The sequence below is a fragment of the Canis lupus genome, chromosome 37, assembly GCF_011100685.1.
Source record: "Canis lupus familiaris isolate Mischka breed German Shepherd chromosome 37, alternate assembly UU_Cfam_GSD_1.0, whole genome shotgun sequence".
Classification (NCBI taxonomy): domain Eukaryota; kingdom Metazoa; phylum Chordata; class Mammalia; order Carnivora; family Canidae; genus Canis; species Canis lupus.
Window position 1 is genome coordinate 24343813 of NC_049258.1, and position 4872 is coordinate 24348684.

Below are 4872 nucleotides of genomic sequence, written 5' to 3' on the forward strand. Positions count from 1 at the left end.
AAAACAAACCCGTGTTCTTTCCCAAAAAGGCAGGGTGCCTCATCCCTACACACATGGATTTGTGGTGTGGCTAAGAACACAGCCCTCACATGTAAATACGGAGGGGCCAGGGTCATCCTTTAGCTATGAGACATTAGCCCCTTCAGATGCATCACCACGGAAGACTTTCAGAAGAGGGTTAAAGTGCTTACATTCAAGGACAATGGCAATTACATTGGAAAATTCTTGTTATTATTCATAGTCAATCTTTAAACAGTGACTGACATTCTACAAAGTCATTCTCATATACATTATTGTATTTAGTTCTTAAAATAATCCCATGAGTCAGGTGATCTTCTGATCCTTGTTTTCTAGTTAAGAAACTGAGGCTCAGAAAGCTTGAGGCAAGCCAGGCTCAGGTCACACAGCTGGTAAGCAGATCTGTGTGACTCTAAATCTCTTGCTCCTTCCTCCACCCCCTGCCGTAATCCTCCAGAAGGCAGGGATCTCCACACAGAGGCATGGGCAGGTGATGGTTTCATTGAAGACAGCGGAGGCAGTCTCTCTCCCACTGCCCCTCCTGTTGGTTCTTGGTGCCTATTTCCCAGCAAACCCCTATCTTCACTCTCCCCTTTTCTCTGCATACAAAATGTAACCTCAACTCCCAAACTTGCTCTATAGACCAGGTTGCCGAATTTGTTGGAGTGGCTTGAAATGAGCAACAAATACTCAGCCCTGTCCTCCCTGGCAGTCCTACCAGAAAGCACAGAGCCCCTTGGGCTGAAAGATGAAAGAAAATTTACTAGAAGAATCAAGGACTGTGTACCCAGCAAATGTCTGTTGAGCTGAATATCCCCCAAATAATTCCACATCAGAGAACTTGTTTTCTCAGGTTTCTAGCCAATTTTTACATCCATCTCATTTTTGTCTGATCTCTTTTCAGTCAAGACCCAAATGTGGCTCAGTAACCTAACCAGAAAAGACATGCATTCAAATTCACCTGGGAGACCTGTAAGAGGACTATACCTGAACTTTGCCTCTTAGATCTCTCTTTATGCTGCCCTGCTGTTCCTAAACTAGCTCCTACATTCAACCACTCCCCCATCCCAGAATCTTCGATGGTTCCTCATTGACTCTAGGATTAACTCCAAATTTATCTTCAAAGCACCTCATGACTCCATAGCATCCAAACACTACTTGTGCAGGGCATGCATACATATACTGGATGGATGGATGGATGGATGGATGGATGGATGGATGGATGGATGGTTGGATGGATGAATGGACAAATGAACGGTTGGATAGACAAATGATCTAATACTCAGTTTCCAGATAGAACATTTCCTCTGTGTCAGTGGAGGAGCAACAGTCTTCTGCCTCTGAACATACAAAGGACCTTTCCCTTTTTCCTGCACATTCTTTCCCAAAGCATACACACTTACCACTATTGACATATAAGTCTCTGTTGTTTCCATGGCTCATAATCTGACCCACCAGCCTAGCAGGGGTGAGGGGAAGGGCCGCATCCTAGGAGTGAACTATTCTGAAGCCCCACGCTCTAAGACTTCTAGGATTAATGGACAATGTTGACTCAAATAACTTCCTTCTCATAACTCCATTTCCTGGTTTGTGAAATTGAGGCCTTCAGGTACAGATTAGAGTTGGGAATTCAAAAGCCTCTCTTTGTTTGGGAATATGCAATATTCCCCAATTTCTCAGACACCAGCCATTTAGAGATGCAGCTGCTGAAAGATACTTGCTTGGAAAATCCCCCAAAGTATTTGCAAAGGCAGTATCCTTGAGTGTAGCCAATGGATCATGACCCCTGATTAAGGCTATGTGAGAGGCTGAGGGAATCCAAACCAGGCAGCTACTTAAAGGAGCCCCAAGGGTGTCCAGGTAGATGGTCAAGGTCAAGGCCACCTCTGCTACCTGCTGCTGCTCCTGCAGCTGGGGCCATGAAAGAAGGTAGCCTTGCCAACCTGAGAGACACTCAGTCTTTCATCACTTCCTTCTGCCTTCCTTGACCCTTAGCATCTCTGGGACATAGTACATATTCTCCTCCAAGGTCAAATTAACCTAACATTTCTCTTTCATCATTCTTAATCTCTTTAGTCATTCTAATGAAGAGTTCTGGGGCCTATTTACTGCTCCCTAGTGAGCAGGAACTGGATTTTTATTTCTTATGAATTGTGGATAAGAGCTCTATTTGTTATTACTTTTTATGAGCACACACTCCTTCCCAGATGATAGTTGCTTAATGGGCTAGGGTTAAGAAGTAAGTGATTCTACAGATGCTCCCTTCCTTGCTCCTCAAGCTTCTCCTCACCCGCCCTCTACCCGATAATGCTTCCATCTATGAAACAGGAGGAACTCTTACATGACCTCTCCACCATCCCAAGCTCAAAGGCAGCCTGTTCCCAGGCACAGCCCAGCACTTTTCTAATGGACACGTGAGCATTGAACAAAAACAGAATACTGCACCCTGGATCTAATGGAAGCTGGCCTAGTGGCTCCATAGGGCCAAGGATAGGACAGGGAGGAGGCTAGACGCATAGGCTTGTATTCCATTAGAACCAGTTTCATGATTCTGTGTGGTCTCGGATAAGTCCTTTCACTCTATGGGCCTGTTTTCCTTCCATAAAGGAGGAAGAACTGACTTATTTCCGATATCAATGACAGTTATAAAGCACTTCTGAAAAACCTACTACCAGGAAATGTAAAAGAACATTATGAAGAAAGGCATACAGACGATCTAATTAAATGGAAAATACTGTCTTTGTGGGAAGATATCAGTTGTTCCAGATTAATCTGCAAATTTAATGCAATCACAATTTTCAGGAAACTTGGCCAGATGATTCTAAAATTGATAGGGAAGAACAAGTGCAGAAGAACAATTGAGGGGCGCCTGGGGGGCTCAGCAGTTGAACGTCTGTCTTTGACTTGGGTCGTGACCCCGGGGTCCTGGGATCGAGTCCTACATCGGGCTCCCTGCATGGAGACTGCTTCTCCCTCTGCCTGTGTCTCTCCCTCTCTCTCTGTGTCTCTCATGAATAAATAAATAAGATGTTAAAAAAAAAAAAAGAACAATTGAGAAAATACTGAGTAAACGAGAACAAAGTGCAGAAGAGGAAATTCTCCCTATTGGATAACATAACTATAATAACACTACCCATGTTTAAAATTCAGTATTGGCTCAGGAATAAATGAATAGATCAGTGCAACAGAAGAGAAAACCTATGAATCAATTGTGTGGTAGAAAGAATAATGGCTTTCCAAAGATGCCTTTCCCTCCCCCACCATGCCTTTATCCCCAGAGCCTATGAATACGTTGTATTAAATGGTGTATTCATTTGCTAGGGCTGCCATAGCAAAGCACCACAGACGAGGTGGCTTCAACAACAGAAACGTAATTCCTCACAGTTTTGGAGGCTGAAAGTTCAAGATGTCAGCAAAATTGGTCTTCCCTGAGGTCTCCCTCTTTGGTCTACAGATGGCCATACTATTACTGCCTTTTTATATTGTCTTTTCTTCCATATTCATGTATCCCTCATGTCTCCTTGTATGTCCAAATGTTCCCCTACAGACACCCGGCAGATTATTCCAGGGCCCACCCAAACAACCTACTTAACCTTAATTACCTCTCTAAAGACCCCATCTCCAGATATAGTCATGTTCAGAAGTACTCAGGGTGAGGGCATCAACATATAAATTATGGGGAGACAAGATTCAGTCCCTTAACACATGGCAGGGGGAAATTTAGGTTGCAAATGGGATTAATCAGCTGACCCTGAATAAAGTAGGAGATTATCCTGGATTATCTAGGTAGGCTCATTGTAAATCACAAGGGTCCCTAAAAGTGAAAGAGAGTGTCCCGAGAGTGAGTTCCAGAGTAACCAATAAAGCAAAGGCTTTACTGGCCATTACTGACTTTAAAATGGTAGGAGGCCATGAACCAAAGAATGTGGACAACTGGAAAAGGTAAGGAAACAGGTTCTCCCTAGAGCCTCCAGATGGAATGCTGCCCTGCCAACACCTTAACTCTAGCCCCAAGAAACCATTGAGATGCTGATATTTAATTGTGAGATATTAAATATGTGTTGTTTCAAGCCACTAAGTTTGTGTAATTTGTTACAACAGCAAGAGGAAACCAATACATCAGGCATTATGAAGCAATTAAGATATGATAAAAGCATCATTTCAAATAGTTGGAAAAGGATAGATAATTAGCTCATCATCTGGTCAAAAAATAAATAAAATCAGATTTCTATGCCATGTCATTCACAAAAATAAAATCCAGATGGATTAAAAAACCTTAACAATATGCACATGAAAGTATTGGAAGAAAATATGGGAGGACGTGTTTATGACTTAGGAGTAGGGAAGGGGAAATAACAAAAATTAATAATAAAGTTTACAATATTAAAATATAAAACATTTGTTGCAAAAGATGCCATAAACAAAGTCAAGAGACAAGCAAAAAATGAGAGGAACATATTTCCAACATACATACTCGTTGAATTCTGTTGTTTTTTCTTCTTGTCAGTGAGCATGGATTGCTTCACTAATTGAAAACAAAAAAGGAAAAAGAGGTGGAAAGAATCTTCTCTACCATCCTCTTCTTCCCAGGAACAGGATCGAAATAAATGAAGAACCTCCCTGAAAGCAAAAGCACCATGGCAACATAAGGCTCTGAAGCAAAAAATAAACTATGATTTCTTCGGGCATTTATTTCCTGCGTCTTCCCCACCTTCTCCGACTCCTCTTCCTTGCACACTCCCGTGGCATGAGGTAGGCTCAGCCAGCATTCATCAGTAAGATTGCTGAAAGACTAACCTGTCTACGACCTGTGGCTGAATCTGGCTGTTTAGTTCTTCATTCTCCCTTCTTCCT